We start from the raw sequence: 17,773 nt of genomic DNA on the forward strand, positions 1-17,773 counted from the left end.
GGTAGACTATGCAACTGTGGCACATGAACTGTTAGCTCTGCGTCCTCTGTCTATGGGCAACCTAAGAGAAAGTCATGGGTGGACCACAGCTTGCGATTGTGAATATACATTATGCAGAGGATGGAGCTGAAAAGTGAGTGCTTAGGGGACCCTCAGCTCAGCCAGTCCTCAACTGCCCCGATTCTCCCCTGTGCCACCGCTGCCCTGTGTACGTAAGAGGAACTCCAAGCCTACTCTTTCTCCTAAATGCAGCGTCCGACTGGCCCAGAGGATCCTCTGGTGGCCCCTGAGAATACCATATGGGGTTTGGGCCCTGAGAATAATTTCCTCGGGTGGGCCCAAGGAACCCCATTCTGACCCTGCCTAACTGTCTTGATCCCTGATCCTCCATTGGAACCCATATGGTGAGCTCCTTCAAATCTGGTTTAAAGAAACACTTTTTTTGTTCTAGGGGCCCCTGGTTTGCAAAACCACAAAGGGTTAGGGTAGTGAAGTGAAAGAGCCCTTAGCAGCCTCTTAATTCTTCATAAAATGACGCAGAATCATGTGACCACCCGACTAATACAGCGTCATCCAGAAATAAGATTCCCTATGCAAGTCTATTGGAGATTCAATGTGGGCGTCATAGACTTGCACAGAGAAACTTATTTCCGGCTGTCACGTCAGACGATGTATTAGGCCTCTGTAGTGCATAGGGTGAAATCCGATGCAAAATCTGCAGGGGAAATTCTGCTGCAAAAAATCCGCTCTTATCACTTAGGCACTCCAGCTGCTGTGAAACTACAACTCCCAGAATGAAAACATGCTCATCTGCTCTTCTAACTCCCACAGAAGTGAATGAAGCATTCTGGGAGTTGTAGTTTCCGGACAGCTGGAGTGCCGGAGGTTGCTGGTCCCTGCTGTAGCCTAACCTGAAACATTATTCTCATGGCCACTAGGTGGCGCAGCAGGAAAAGAGATAGGGCTCATGCACATGGCTATTTTGCTCAGAGCCATATTACAGCTCCCATTAGACCATGGTAACATCTGCTTCAGTCAGTCTGAGTACAGGTGTCCCATTGGTTTATGGATGACCAAGGCTCCAATGCATATTAATACAAGCCAGATTGCTGTTAACTTACAAGCTTCACTGTAGGTGCAGATTTGGAGAGTGAAAATAGGAATATTACAACTCAACACTGTACTAAAATATATCCATCATTTTTATTTATTTTTTTATCCCAGCACCATGTCTTGGCATTTTGAAATCACTCTCTGTCTCATCAGAGGCTCCGGCTGTCTTGTTCCTCCCCTATTCTTTACACTGCAGCCCTGCTTGTTTAGTTTGGATGCTCTCTCTGCAACTGCCGCGCCTTCTACACTTTAGCAGGGCCAGGTGTGATGACATTTTCACTGCCTGGTCCTTTCAATCAAAGCATGGCTCCCAACTTTTTGGACGGTCAAAGAGGGACACTTATGGTTTATTGTGTGAAAGTCCATTTTTCCAGCATATTTATAGACTTTAAAGGGTTTCTACCACCAGAAATACCGTTATGTAGCTGACTGATATAGCGATGCGCTAATGTCAGCACTACATAACAGTATGTTTCTAACGTTAGTCCCTGCAGCCGTTTTTGTAAAAAAAGCACTTTTATTATATGCTAATGAGCCTCTAGGTGCTATGTGGGTGTAAAATCAGCACCTAGAGGCTCCGTCCACTCACCCATTATCCCGCCCAGGTCCAGTGTTGTGCCCGCCCAATCCTCTTGATTGATGCCACTGTTCCCTGCATCGTTAGCGAAATCCCGCGCCTGCGCCGTTCACTTCTGTCTTCGGCGCAGTGAGTGAATGATGCGATCCTGATGCCGGCTTCCTCACTGTGACGAAGTCGGCGCAGTGAGGAATCCGGCACCAGGATCGCATCATTCACTCACTGCGCCTGCCGGTCCGCAAAACGGGGTTCCGTTGTTCCGTGATCCATGTCCAGTTTTTTTTCCGTGTGTCTTCCTTGATTTTTGGAGGATCACCAGACAAGAAAAGTGAAAAAAAAAACTAAGTCAAGTTTGGCTTGAAAATGATAGGAAAAAAACGGACACGGATCACGGACGCTGATGACAATCTTGTGTGCCTCCGTGTTTTTTCACGGACCCATTGACTTGAATGGATCCGCAAACCGTTGTCCGTCAAAAAAATAGGACAGGTCTTATTTTTTTGACGGACTGGAAACACGGATCACGGACGCGGATGACAAACGGTGCATTTTCCGAGTTTTCAACAGACCCATTGAACGTCAATGGGTCCACAGAAAATCACGGAAAACGGAACAACGGACACGGATGCACACAACGGTCGTGTGCATGAGGCCTTATGAACATGGGAGAGGTGGGTTTAAGAGGGGTCTGGAAGGCAGGAAAGGGGCCATTTCACTTGGACACGGGAACGGTAGAAACATAGAAACATAGAATGTGTCGGCAGATAAGAACCATTCGGCCCATCTAGTCTGCCCAATATACTGAATACTATGGATAGCCCCTGGCCCTATCTTATATGAAGGATGGCCTTATGCCTTTCCCATGCATGCTTAAACCCCTTCACTGTATTTGCAGCTACCACTTCTGCAGGAAGGCTATTCCATGCATCCACTACTCTCTCAGTAAAGTAATACTTCCTTATATTACTTTTAAACCTTTGCCCCTCTAATTTAAAACTGTGTCCTCTTGTGGTAGTTTTTCTTCTTTTAAATATGCTCTCTTCCTTTACCGAGTTGATTCCCTTTATGTATTTAAAAGTTTCTATCATATCCCCTCTGTCTCTTCTTTCTTCCAAGCTAGCAAGGTAGCAGTGAATGTGTTTGGAGAGGGCACAATGAACGACTTTTTGGGCTCTACTCGTTACATTGCCCCAGAGTTCAGGAACATCCCTGTCTGATTGATGCAGATAGTAGGACTGAGTAATAGTCTGTAACTTCTTACATCACCCAAATATGTTAAGCTCATCTCCTACTGCTGTTCCTACAGGTGATGGATGGTGGACGATACAACCATCTGGTGGACTCATTGGCCTTCGGCGTCATCTTGTTTATGATGAGTGTAGGTGATGAGCCGCTCTATAGCCAAGGCTCAGTGGAGGAGTATCATCTGTCACTGCAGGAGGATGACCCTTTCCTTCTACCGGGAATGTACCCTGATGCAATCAATATCATGGGATGAGTAGGATGAGATGGCAGATTAGAAGAAATGGAGCTTATACAGGAGTGGAATGCTGGATCAGACATTTTCCATATTTTAATCAACTTTATGTATATTATGATTAGGGATGAGCGAATCGACTTCGGATGAAACATCCGAAGACGATTCGCATAAAACGTCGTTAGAATACTGTATGGAGCGGGCGCTCCATACAGTATTAGAATGTATTTGCTCCGCTGAGCCTACGTTATTACACGAGACTTCGGGTAATAACTTCGTAAATTAATTTCTACTGTAAAAAACTGAATTCCGAGTTCCGAATTCGGGTTCGGTATCAGTACATTCAGCTGAGCTAGTGTCACGGTGGGGAGTGGGGGAAACCCCCCACCATACACCAATGTGGAGCAGACAGTCAAGCGACTAGGCCAGAGGCTGGGATAAGGGAGCAGGTCACCTCCTATTGCTTCCCTAATCCTCGCCCTTTCTCCTCACCGTATGAGCGGACCTGGATGGTAGGACGGATCATACCCAGGAACCTGGGACCCTGAGTCGCCCTGATAATCCCTCAAATAAAGAAAGGGCTGAGACGACCTGTTCATCCCAGACATGGATGAACACGAGTCTCACTGGCCTAGCTGCCAGGGAAGTGCACAGCTACTGAATCGGCAGGCAAGTGCCCAGAAACAACACGCAGTTACCTGCCGCAGCAACAAGGACAACCGGAGCCCCATGCGGACGGGATGCATGGCGGCCCCCCGGCAGAGCTGCACACTGACTTGTGGTTCCCCCTCTGGGAAACCCTGAGGCCCCCTTCCGGAGGCACAACACACAGGGAACATGTCTAGTAAACATGCTGGACTACAGACACCAACAGACCAGACATGTAACAACCACCCATACATAAACATCACCAAACATATGCAAGGGTAGTGAAGGGAAGGTAGACAACGGGATGACATAGATGACATCGGAGAGACATCGATGTCCCACTAGGTGGCCCTCAAGAACTGGGCAGATAACACACCCAGGACAGGAGCAAAGCTCCAGCACCAACAAAGGCTGGAGGACAACTGACTCCAGCCTGGAAGCCACAGGTAATAAAACCCAAGCGGTCACACCCAGCCAGGAAGTTAACCCCTCCAGCAACAGACAGGGGAGGAACCAGGAGAAGGTGAGCAAAGCCCATACATGCTGCGACAACGCGTTGCCCTTGGCAACCAGCATGTAAGGCTAATGTGTCACGCCGCACAACACCGAGGCTGTGACAGCTAGCCCTACAAGGCATTGTAACTGGTTTATCAGTGAATTTCCGGAGGTACCCTTAAATAAATTCAGAATTTTGAGAACTTAGGGTCCATTCACACGTCCGCAAAATGGGTCCGCATCCGTTCCGCAATTTTGCGGAACGGGTGCAGACCCATTCATTTTCAATGGGGCCGGAATGTGCTGTCCGCATCCGCATTTGCGGATCCACACTTCCGCATCCGTGCTTCCGTTTCCGCAAAAAAATAGAACATGTCCTATTCTTGTCCGCAATTTCAGACAAGATTAGGCATTTTCTATTACAGTGCCGGTGATGTGCGGTCCGCAAATTGCGGAATGCACATTGCCAGTGTCTGTGTTTTGCGGATCCGCAAAACACTTACGGACGTGTGAATGGACCCTAAATAATAATAAAAAACAGTATGTAATAGGCCCATGTGGCTGCTGCAGGCAGATCATCAGCACAAACAACATTGTGTTAAAAGGAAGAAATTCACTTTTAGGCTAGGGCTACACAGCGACATGTATTGCGAAAAAAAAGGGTACAACTACATTGTCGTGCAACATTTATTGTAATCATAGCCAATGGTGTCGCAGAAAAATCCAACTTGGATGGATTTTTTGTGACTGTTGTGTCGCAGTCGCAGGATGTCGTAATGCAACACCATTGACTATCATTATAAAAAATGTTGTGCGACTTTTCTGTGACACATGTAGCCCTAGCCTTAGGGCTCATTCAGACGGCCGTATGCTATCCGTTTTTTTGCGGATTAGATGCTGACCCATTAACTTCTATGGGGCCCTTTTCTATTCCACGGTTCCGCAAAACAAATGAAACATGTCCTATACTTGTCCTTGAAAATCAGGACATGGCCCCATTGAAGTCTATGGGTCCGCAAAAATACTGAATGCTATCCGTTTTTTTGCGGATAGCATTAAGTATTTTTGCGGACAGCATACGGCCGCCTGAATGAGCCCTTAGGCTGAGTCTACACGGCAGCCGCACGACACTTGTGCTGAAGTTTATGGTGGCAAAGTCACGTGCAACTTGTGACCAAAGATGTCACATAACAGTGCAAAAGTATCCCATTGTCCTACTGACTTAGGGCTCATGCACAGGACCGTAGGTATTTTGCGGTTCCCCAAAAAAACTGATGACATCCGTGTGACGTCCGTATTGCATTCGTTTTATTTTCAGATCCATTGTAATAATGCCTGTCCTTGTCTGCAAAACAGACAAGAATAGGACATGCTCTATTTTTTTTTTTTGTGGAACGGACATGCGGATACGGAATGCACACGGAGTAATTTCCGTTTTTTTTCGAGCCTCATTGAAATTAATGCTTCCGCATACCGACCTGTAAAAAAATGGAACTGAAACAGTAGAAAAATATGTTCATGTGCATGAGCCCTGTGCTCATCATTTTGTCAGGAAGAATAGTGCTGCATGCTGTGCTGTTCTTCCTTTGAAATATGATGGAGCCCTCTGATGGAAGTGTGAACACAGCCTAAGTATATTTTAGGCAGCAATTATTCTCTGCCTACACAAAGGAAAGGCCTATGCGTAACTTTTACCGTCATTATTTCAAGCAGAGAACAAAATCTGCACAGAAATGAGGCAAGTGCATTAATGATTAAAAAGAATTAAATACCGTATATAAAAAGGCACTTAAATTAATGCAGCCACCACACACGAAAACATCGCCACACTAGACACAAACGTTTAAAATATTATCCACAGCTTTTATAAGGCTCCCTAAACCCATGAATTTTGTCTGCCATTTCTTACTATTAAAAAAATGTCACAATGACCGCATGCGTCATTTCTTCTGTTTTGGCCACCAGCAATTTTAGTTTTTTTTTGTAAACAGCATATTCGCTCACTAGGATTTTTTTTGTGCTGTTTTTCGCCTATAGAGAACACGATGTGAAAATGCCTGAAAAAAAATGCCAAAAGCTCCAGCATGCTGCATTTTTTTAAGGAAGCCAGAGAGACAAAATAAAAAAGGCATCGCCTAATAAACAAAAACACCAAAGCAAAAAAACACAGATCTTCAGCTAACATTCTGGAGCTGGTGTTTTTACCGCAAAAAAGGCACTGTAAACACAAGTGCAAAAAATAAATAAAAACACAGCTAAAAATGCAAAAGTAAAGAAAATTACAGAGAAAAACCCTATGTGTGAAATCTCCATAAGGCTACCTGCACACGTTGCGGATTACGTGCGGAAAGCAAAGTGTATGAGATTAGACAATTCTCGTGTACAATATGTGGATTTGTTCTGCTGGGAAGGTGGTGGTCAGACTTTCACAGGGTCCGGCCACCACCAAGCGCTCTCCCCATAGTACTGAATGGAAGTGCACCGCGCTTGCGATGCTACCGCTCCTATTCATTTCTATGGGGCCGACGGACCTATCAGACAATGGGGGCATATCCTAGCGATATGCCACCATTGTCTGAGATGGGAATACCCCTTTAATGATGAGATCTGCTGCAAAACGGCATCAATTCTGCTCTTATAAATTGCGATTTTTGGTGCGGTTTGGGTGCAGAAATGCACAGAAATTCGTGCAGATCTTCTACGCGTTCATCCGCCCCCGTGTGCAGGTACTCTAAAGTAAACAGTGAGAGAAGCCGCTGACCCATGCATTTCTGATTTATCCTCTGCTCTACCTGATACGTTTTAGAAACTCTAGATATTTTTGCAGAGTTTCTGCCTTTTGTTCTCTGTCTTCTTTCAGTAAATTACCTTATATGGCTGCTTCCATTATGGAAACGGTCATTAGTATGCAGGAAGCGCGGGGAGTGGCGAGGAAAGTGCTGCGCTGGGTGTACTCACCACTCCCTGGTCTTCTGGGCCCCCCCCCCCCCCTCTGCACCTCACCAGGAGAGGTAAAATACAGAGTGGGCTCGGGATGCATGTGGAACCTGCATTCCCTGAATTTAATGGAGGCCATTATGGCACCAAAAGAGGCAAAATATAGTGTGGGCTCAGCATGCATGTATTCCTAAATTTAATGAAGGCCAGTATGTAGGTTCCTGTCCTAAAGAGATCGCCTTGTCGTTGGCGGAGAGGCACAATTAATTTTGTACAAAATGTATTTGCACAAAAAAAAAAAAAAAGATGATCTGTATATCCATTCTACAAATTTCAGAACATGTCCTATTCTTGTCAGCGTTGCAGAATAGTAATTTCCAGTGACGGGAGTGAGGAAAATGTGGATTGTACATGGAAAGTATTTTGCAGACCGCCATAAGGGCACGGTTGTGTGCATGAAGCCTTATTTCTTATATGTAGTAAAGAAGATTGGAGGACATTCATGAACAGCATCATAGGATCCAAGAATTTATAATACTCTGCTGAATCCACTGCACAGTGGACTTCCCTGATGCCCAATGGATCCCATTAACTTACAATGTGATCTGCCGTGTTCACCATCTTATGACCATTATTTCAAGGGAAAATAGTGCTGCATGCTGCGTTATTTTTCCTGTCAATTATGACAGATTCTGCAATGGAGTCTGAATGTCTGACACAAATATGAAGATAGTCTTAGACCTTATGCACACAACAGTGTTCGTATTTCTCTCTGCAATCCACTCATTTGCAAAATACGGCCACCTTCCGTGTGTATTCAGGATTTTTCGCAGGTCCATAAATAGGAACCTGAGGGGTTAATTGTGTGGATCACAGCCCCCTGTAAGAGATCGGGTGCTGCCAGGCAGCAGTCATGTACACAGTTCGTAGTATATTCTAACTTGAAGCGTCCCCATCACTATGGGAATGCCTCTGTGTTAGAATATACTGTCGGATCTGAGTTTTCACGATACAACTCAAATCCGATGGTATATTTTAACATAGAGGCGTTCCCATTGTGATCTGATCCGATGGTATAATAGGGACTCCTGACTTTACATTGAAAGTCAATGGGGGACAGATCCGTTTGCAATTGCACCATATTGTGTCAACGTGAAACGGATCCGTCCCCATTGACTTACATTGTAAGTCAGGACGGATCCGTTTGGCTCCGCACGGCCAGGCGGACACCAAAACAACTTTATTTTACTTTCCTTCATGTCCGTGGATCCTCCAAAAATCAAGGAAGACCCACGGAACAAAAAACGGACACGGATCAAGGAACTACGGAACCCGTTTTTGCGGACCGTCGTGTGCATGAGGCCTTAGGCTACATTCACAAGGACATTAAAAAAAGTTTTTTACATCCCAAACCTATGCTCCCATACAGTGCCCCCTGGACATGAAATGGTCCCCATAGTGCCCCCAGTATAAATAATGGCCCCATAGTGTCTTCCAGTATGAATAATTGCCCACATAGTGTCCCTTAAGAATAATGTCCCCTAAGGCTACATGCACACGAACGTATGTGTTTTGCGGTCCGCAATTTGCGGATACGCAAAACAATCGGATGACATCCGTATGCCATCCGTATTTTTTGCAGATCTATTGTAACAATGCCTATCCTTGTCCGCAAAACGGACAAGAATAGGACATGCTCTATTTTTTTTTGCGGGGCTACGGAACGGACATACGGATGCGGATAGCACACGATGTGCTGTCCGCATTTTTTGCGGACCCACTGAAATGAATGGGTCCGCAACCTATCCACAAAAAAAACGTAACGGACATGGAAACAAAATATGTTCGTGTGCATGTAGCCTTAGTGTCATATTATGCCACCAGTATATATAATGCCCCTCCAGCCCTGGTAGCGTCAATAGAGCCAAAAAATGATAATAATTATAGTCGCCTCATCTACTTGCACATGATGGAACCCTCTCTTCTCACTGGATCCCCCCCCCCCCCCCCCCTCTACATTGTGTCCTGCCTGCTTTCCCTGTATTTATTGGAGGCCATTTGGCACCAGGAGAGGTAAAATACAGAGTGGGCTCAGCATGCATGTGGAACCTGCATTCCCTGAATCTAATGGAGGCCAGTACGTAGGTTCCTGTCCTAAACAGATCGCCTTGGCGCTGGCGGACATGCACAAATAATTTTGTACAAAATGTATTTGCCAAGAATCTCACATTTCTAACGTAGCATTAGCACTAGTATATTTTCTATAGTGAGTATGGTACAATTGTATATATTTTGGTATTTGTGTTTGCAGAGTGCTGTTGCATTGTTTGTCTTTGCTTTTCTGTTTTTAGCCATAGTGACGTGCACCTGCGCAGTGGGATGTGCTGACTAACCCCCTATTTTTTTTTTTTGCAGTCCCGACTGCATACAGCGTCAGGACGTAGTGCACATAGGCATGCACTACGACCTGATGATGTGCAATGTCAGGTCACAGTGCAGCGCGGGCCGGAAGAAGACCAAGGCGCACTGGATGCAGAAGGACCTGCGCTCCTAGGATGTGATGTCACCTCATTGGGACCATCAGGTTCTAAAGCCTGCTGTGAGGCGTCACTGTCCCATGTGTGCAAGTGGATGAGGTGTTTTTTTTGTTTAACATCCAAATAGCTTTTTTTTTTTTTTATCAACACTGTCTAAATGGCCATTAAAAATGGTCCCATTAATTTCAATGGGGTCTATCTGGCTTTGAAAATGTCCTATTTTTTGATGGCCGCTATTCATTGGCTGTTAAAATAACGGACATGTGAATAGCCCCATAGACTTCAGTTGGTTTTAAAAATGGCCGTTCACGTGAATGTAGCCTTAGTCCGTATGTGGATACCCAGGCCACGGCATGGTGGCCTTTTTGGCAACCTTACCCCAGAAGAAGAGGACATTATTTGAATGGAGTAACTTCCTTTACTGTCCTGATTTTGCAGGTAGGTTTCTGGCAGGTTTTCCTGTTCTTTTGCATCAGATTTGTCTACGAAGGTTTTGCTCAATACAGTAAAGTCACCTTTGGAAGCAAATTTTCGGGATGCGACTGAAAAGAGTGACTCTGAAGTTTTCACGATGGGGTTACTGTGTAAAAGGTAAATGGAGGACTCCCCAGACAGTCAGCCTTTCCTCTACATTGTGTAGGTGAAAGTTCAAGGTGCTGCAACATCGTGCCCGGATTTCAAAGCAAAAGGTAACGTGAGGATATGAACCGGTGAAAAGGAGATTGTGAAAAAAAAGATTTACCCAACAAGATCAATTTTAAATTTAAAGGGGTTCTCCACTTTGACCAATCTATACTTGTTGCAAAGGTGGGTTGAAAATTGGTTGATTACTGAGTGCTGGGATTCCTAGTAATCAACCATAAACTGTGGGAAAACCTGGCAGTAATTGCTTAATTTGTCCGCGGATCCGATGCGGAACCATTCATTTTAACAGGACTGCAAAAAATGCGGAGCTATCAGCGTCCATATGTCTGTGCCGTCATCCCGCAAAAAAGATAGAACATGTCCTATTGTTGTCAGTTTTGTGAACAAAGATAGGACATTTCTATTGAAGGGAAAAAGAAAATGGCGTCATCCGTGTTTTCCGGATCTTTGGTTTGTGGACAGCCAAACATGTACATTCATGTGCATGAGGCCTTAGCGGTATGTATTATCTTGTTTTATTGAGAATTGACCCAGATTTATCATGCCGGAAAAAAGCCTCCCGGATTTCGGACACTGATGTGAACCTTGCCTTAGCGATGATATCAATACTTTTCTTTGTAAATTACGGAACATGTATCAAAATGTAGATTTGATTCAATGATCAAGTTCATTTTGTGGTGACGTTTTGATTGTTTTTCTGGGTTGGTACTTCTTACTGGAGCATGGGTGAGGGAATCTGGGGTATTTGGGAGTTGGCTGGAGGGGCCTCTGAGAAAACTGTCAAGAATGTCTTCTCATTGTACAGGCAGTTCTTGTTGTGGCTGTGTCATCTTTATAATCGCATGTCCTCCACTCCATTCACATCAATGCTCCCAAAAATAAAATAAAAAAATGGTCAAATTGCAAGTTAGTAAGGTTAAAAAAAGAAACAAGATCATCTCATTCAACCTATTATCTTACAGTGTTGATCCAGAAGAACAAAACGACCACTATGAAGAATTGGTCAACTTTTCTCAAAGATTCCTTCCCAACACCAAATCCCGCAATTCAATGAAAACTAGCCATGTTGCAAAATATAGTCATACCTCCCAACCAGTGGTGGATTATCATGTGAGCAGTTTGAGGGGCGTCCCTATGATAACCATCCCGCAGCATGGTCTGACAACACCCCAGAACATGTATAAGGGGTTAGAGGAACATATCCCCATCTACAGGAAGCAGCCATCTTCAGGAGGGCTGTGGGACTCAGCAATGAAGAAGAAGAAGGGACAGAAGTACTGGGGGAAAGGAGGGAAGTATGAAAGTAGAGACGACAGACATATTGCCTGTGCAGCTGGTTCAGCTGCACAGGGGCCCAGAGAGGGAGAGGGGCCCTTCCCAGTGCCAGCTTAGGTATTTTTCCCTCCCTTCCTCTGCCAGGGTGACCAGGTCACTTTGGGGTGGGGTGGGGGGGGCGAATAGCACTTACTGTGAATATGCTGCCCGTTCTGCCTATACTCCATAGCTGAAGGACCTGCAATGACATCATAGTCATGTGATCTTTTCAACACTGGAAGTGGAGGTAGGACCTGTGATGAGGTCACCATAATGTGACCAGTGCAGAAAGAGGCAGCGCTCAGCAGTGGAGACCTGTGATACCATGGGATGAATGTAAGTGCCAGAGAAATGCTGGGAGATGTGGTTCTACTCTATTACACCTCCTCCCCTATTTAACTGGGACTGTATGTTAGCGTGGCTGAAGGGAGGGGAGCGGTATTATTTACATGGGACTGTAAGTTATAGAAGATTGCAGGGAGATAACTGGGGTTATTTACATGGGACTGGATATTATAGAGGACTGGAGGGTAAGGAGTAATGTTACTTACATGAAACTATGTGTTGGAGGGGCTGAAAGAGGGGGTTTAAGTTATTTACATGGGACTGTATGTTATAGAAGACTGTAGGGAAGAGATGTTATTTAGGCTACTTTCACAATGTGCGGATCCGTCATGGATCTGTACAGACAGATCCGTTCAGATAATACAACCACATGCATCCGTTCAGAAACGGATCCGTTTGTATCATCTGTAACATAGCCAAGACGGATCCGTCTTGAAAACCATTAAAAGTCAATGGGGGGCAAATCTGTTTTCTATTATGCCATATTGTGTCAGTGAAAACGGATCCGTCAACATTGACTTACATTGTGTGCCAGGCAGGGGCGTAGCTAGAAATGACTGGGCCCCATAGTAAAAAAAAATTATGGCCCCCCCCCCTCCCGGATCTCCCACCCCCACATACCTCTCAGACCTCGCCGCCACATCCGCAGCTCCTCATGCACTTGCGACGGTTACGCGTAGGACTGAGCGCAGACAGTTGGTCACTGGCAACGCATTTGTGCCAGTGTAGGAAATGTATGAAGCTAAATGTCTGTGTATTAAAGAAGATAAATCAAATTGTACAGGGGTCTGTAACACAAGAAGGTGAAAGAACATATTGTGGGGTGTGTATGTGTATTAGACAGAAGGTAGGGATATGTATCTTGTATAGTTTGGGCATTAGGGAGAGTAAGGGGTATATATCTAGTGCTTATACACGTGTAGGTGAAGAGCCGCTCTGACATAATTCGTCTCTTTCATATTATAAGCTCCCCTTATATATATATATAATTTACTTACAGTTCTGAAGACTCAGGGGTGCTGGCTGGCTTGGCCTCAGGGGTGCTGGCTGGCTTGGCCTCAGGGGTGCTGGCTGGCTTGGCCTCAGGGGTGCTGGCTGGCTTGGCCTCAGGGGTGCTGGCTGGCTTGGCCTCAGGGGTGCTGGCTGGCTTGGCCTCAGGGGTGCTGGCTGGCTTGGCCTCAGGGGTGCTGGCAGGCTTGGCCTCAGGGGTGCTGGCTGGCTTGGCCTCAGGGGTGCTGGCTGGCTTGGCCTCAGGGGTGCTGGCTGGCTTGGCCTCAGGGGTGCTGGCAGGCTTGGCCTCAGGGGTGCTGGCAGGCTTGGCCTCAGGGGTGCTGGCAGGCTTGGCCTCAGGGGTGCTGGCAGGCTTGGCCTCAGGGGTGCTGGCAGGCTTGGCCGGGCAGAAGGAGTGTGGGAGACTGTGGGGCCTTTTTTCTCCAAGCTGCCCCAATAAGATCCCCAATGTTAATAAGATCCCCAATAAGACCTCAGATAACACCTCAGCTCAGACCACAATATGAATGACCCCCAATCAGACCTCAGATAAGAGCCCCATGCCTCATAGCAGCCCCCAGTAGCCTCATAGCAGCCACCAGTGCCTCTCCATCAGCCCCCAGCGCCTCTCCATCAGCCCCCAGTGCCTCTCCATCAGCCCCCATTACCATCTCCATCAGCCCCCATTACCATCTCCATCAGCCCCCAGCGCCTCTCCATCAGCCTCCAGTGCCTCTCACCAGCCCCCAGTACCATCTCCATCAGCCCCCAGCGCCTCTCCATCAGCCCCCAGCGCCTCTCCATCAGCCCCCAGTACCATCTCCATCAGCCCCCAGTACCATCTCCATCAGCCCCCAGTGCGCCCTCCCCGGTATTAAAATCATTGGTTGGCAGTGCACCCTCCCCCCGGTATTAAAATCAATAGTGGGCAGTGCGCACCCCCCCTGTATTAAAATCATTGGTGGGCAGTGCGAACCCCCCCACCCCCCCATCATTGGTGGCAGCGGCAGTTCCTGCTAGCACTGCTAGGGCTGTGAACAAAACAGCCCTTGCCCTACGCTTTACAGAGCAGGCCATGGTAGAGCATCGGAGTATGAAATGTCAGAGGGGCTGAGTGGGGGGAGAAGGGGATATGTCCGGGTTCAGCTTTGAACCTGGACAACTGCTTTAAAGGGCATCTGTCAGCAATTTTGAACCTATGGCTGACTTGTTACATGTGCGCTTGGCAGCTGAAGACATCCGTTTTGGTCCCATGTTCCTATTTGCCCGCATTGCTGAGAAAAATAATGTTATAATTTATGCAAATGAGCCTCTAGGAGCAACGGGGGCGTTACCATTACACCTAGAGGCTTTGGTTTCTTTGCAACTGCTGCTCCCAGTCTACTTTGACAGCACAGTTAAAATGTCATCACACCTGGCCATGTGAAAGTGCAGAGGGTGCGGCAGTTACAGAGAGAGCGGAGCCTTTAGGAGTAATCGCAACGCCCCGTTTGCATATAATAAAACATCATTTTTCCCAGCTATGCGGGCACATATGAACATGGGACCAACACAGATGCCTTCAGCTGCCAATTGAACATATAACAGGTCAGCCCTATAATTGTGCAAGCATATGAGGGAGTCCTGAGGGATAGCTGAAGGCCTAGGGAGCACTTTACTATCAGCTATCTAAAAAATATGGACTTCAGTTGGGGGAGGAAGGCGGCACTAAAGTGCCTAGGGCAGCATAAAATCTAAATATGGCCCTGGCTCCACAATGTAGTGTCAGACACCACACTGATACTGTGAAGGGGGGACAATATTTGGGCATAGCTAATGTAAAGGGGGCACATATCTAGACATAACTACTGTGAGGGGGGCACATATCTAGACATAACTACTGTTAAGTGCACATATCTGAGCATAACTACTGTGAAGGGGGCACATATCTGGACATAACTATTGTAAGGGGTGCACATATCTGGCGTAGCTACTGTGAAGGGGGCACATATTTGGGCGTAACTACTGTGAAGTAGGCACATATCTGGACATATTACTGTGAAGGGTCAACTTCCCCAACAGACCTATCTATCACGATCAATGGCTGCACACTCTCCCCGGTCAACCAAGTCCGCTGCCTTGGAGTGACCTTGGATTCTGCCCTTTCCTTCCGACCGCACATCCAAGCCCTTTCCACCACCTGCCGCCTCCAACTTAAAAACATCTCCCGCATCCGCGCTTTCCTTAACTTTAAAAAAATGCTTGTACATGCCCTCATCATCTCCTGCCTAGACTTCTGCAACATTCTCCTCTGTGGCCTCCCATCTAGGACTCTCGCACCCCTCCAATCTATCCTCAACTCTGCTGCTCGACTAATCCACCTCTCACCCTATTACTCCTCTGCCTCTCCCCTCTGCCAATCCCTTCCCTGGCTCCCCATTGCCCAGCGAATTCACTTCAAAGTACTAACAAATACATACAAGGCCGTCCATAACCTGTCCCCTCCCTACATCTCTGAGCTACTTTCCCGATACCTCCCCACACGCACTCTAAGATCCTCACAAGACCTCCTTCTCTCCTCTTATCACCTCTTCCCACAATCGACTCCAGGATTTCTCCCGTGCATCCCCCATACTCCGGAACTCGCTGCCCCAACATATCAGACTCTCTCCTACAGTGGAATCCTTCTATAGAAACCTGAAAACCCACCTCTTCAGACAAGCCTACAACCAGTGACCCTGCTGCCTCTATACCGCCATGACAGCTTCACCCGCACCTACTGTGTCCTTCTCCCATACCATGTAGATTGTAAGCCCTCACGGGCAGGGCCCTCTCTCCTTCTGTACCAGTCTGTAACTCGTCTTGTTTATGATTAGTGCAATTGTCTGTATTAGGTACAGTACAGACCAAAAGTTTGGACACACCTTCTCATTCAAAGAGTTTTCTTTATTTTTATGACTATGAAAATTGTAGATTCACACTGAAGGCATCAAAACTATGAATTAACACATGTGGAATTATATTCATAACAAACAAGTGTGAAACAACTGAAAATATGTCATATTCTAGGTTCTTCAAAGTAGCCACCTTTTGCTTTGATTACTGCTTTGCACACTCTTGGCATTCTCTTGATGAGCTTCAAGAGGTAGTCCCCTGAAATGGTTTTCACTTCACAGGTGTGCCCTGTCAGGTTTAATAAGTGGGATTTCTTGCCCTATATAAATGGGGTTGGGACCATCAGTTGCGTTGAGGAGAAGTCAGGTGGATACACAGCTGATAGTCCTACTGAATAGACTGTTAGAATTTGTATTATGGCAAGAAAAAAGCAGCTAAGTAAAGAAAAACGAGTGGCCATCATTACTTTAAGAAATGAAGGTCAGTCAGTCAGCCGAAAAATTGGGAAAACTTTGAAAGTAAGGGCTATTTGACCATGAAGGAGAGTGATGGGGTGCTGCGCCAGATGACCTGGCCTCCACAGTCACCATACCTGAACCCAATCGAGATGGTTTGGGGTGAGCTGGACCGCAGAGTGAAGGCAAAAGGGCCAACAAGTGCTAAGCATCTCTGGGAACTCCTTCAAGATTGTTGGAAGACCATTTCAGGGGACTACCTCTTGAAGCTCATCAAGAGAATGCCAAGAGTGTGCAAAGCAGTAATCAAAGCAAAAGGTGGCTACTTTGAAGAACCTAGAATATGACATATTTTCAGTTGTTTCACACTTGTTTGTTATGTATATAATTCCACATGTGTTAATTCATAGTTTTGATGCCTTCATAGTCATGAAAATAAAGAAAACTCTTTAAATGAGAAGGTGTGTCCAAACTTTTGGTCTGTACTGTATGTGTACCTCTTCTCATATGTACAGCGCTATGGAATGAATGGTGCTTTAATAATAAATAATAATAATAATGGGGCATATATCTGGACATATTACTGTGAAGGGGGCACATATCTGAGCATAACTACTGTGAAGGGGGCACATATCTGAGCATAACTACTGTGAAGGGGGCACATATCTAAGCATAACTACTGTGAAGGGGGCACATATCTGGACATAACTATTGTAAGGGGGCACATATCTGGCGTAGCTACTGTGAAGTGGGCACATATTTGGGCATAACTACTGTGAAGGGGGCACATATCTGGGCATAGCTACTGTAAAGGGGCACATATCTGGTCATAACTATTGTGAAGGGGGTCTATCTAGACATACCTGTTGTGAAGTAGGCACATATCTGGGCATAACTACTGTGAAGGGGGCACATGTCTGGGCATAGCTACTGTGAAGGGGGCACATATCTGGGCATAACTGCTGTGACGGGGGCATCTAGGCATAACTACTGTGAAATGGGCACAGATCTGGTTATAACTGCTGTGAAGGGGCTCATATCTGGGCATAAGTGCTGTGAAAGGGGCACATATCTGGGCATAAGTACTGTTAGAGGCACATATCTGGGCATAACAACTGTGAAGTCGGCACATATCTGGACATAACTATTGTGAAGGGGGCACATATCTGGCCATCACTACTGTGAAGGGGCACATATCTGAGCATAAGTACTGTGAAGGGGGCACATATCTGGGCATAAGTACTGTGAAGGGGGCACATATCTGGGCATAGCTACTGTGCAGTGGGCACATATCTGGGCACAGTGGCGTACATGCAGGGATCGCAGTTGCGACCGGGCCCGGCACTCCAGGGGGCCCGGCCGCCTG

The sequence above is a fragment of the Bufo bufo genome, chromosome 9 (assembly GCF_905171765.1).
Source record: "Bufo bufo chromosome 9, aBufBuf1.1, whole genome shotgun sequence".
In the NCBI taxonomy this organism is placed as follows: Eukaryota; Metazoa; Chordata; class Amphibia; order Anura; family Bufonidae; genus Bufo; species Bufo bufo.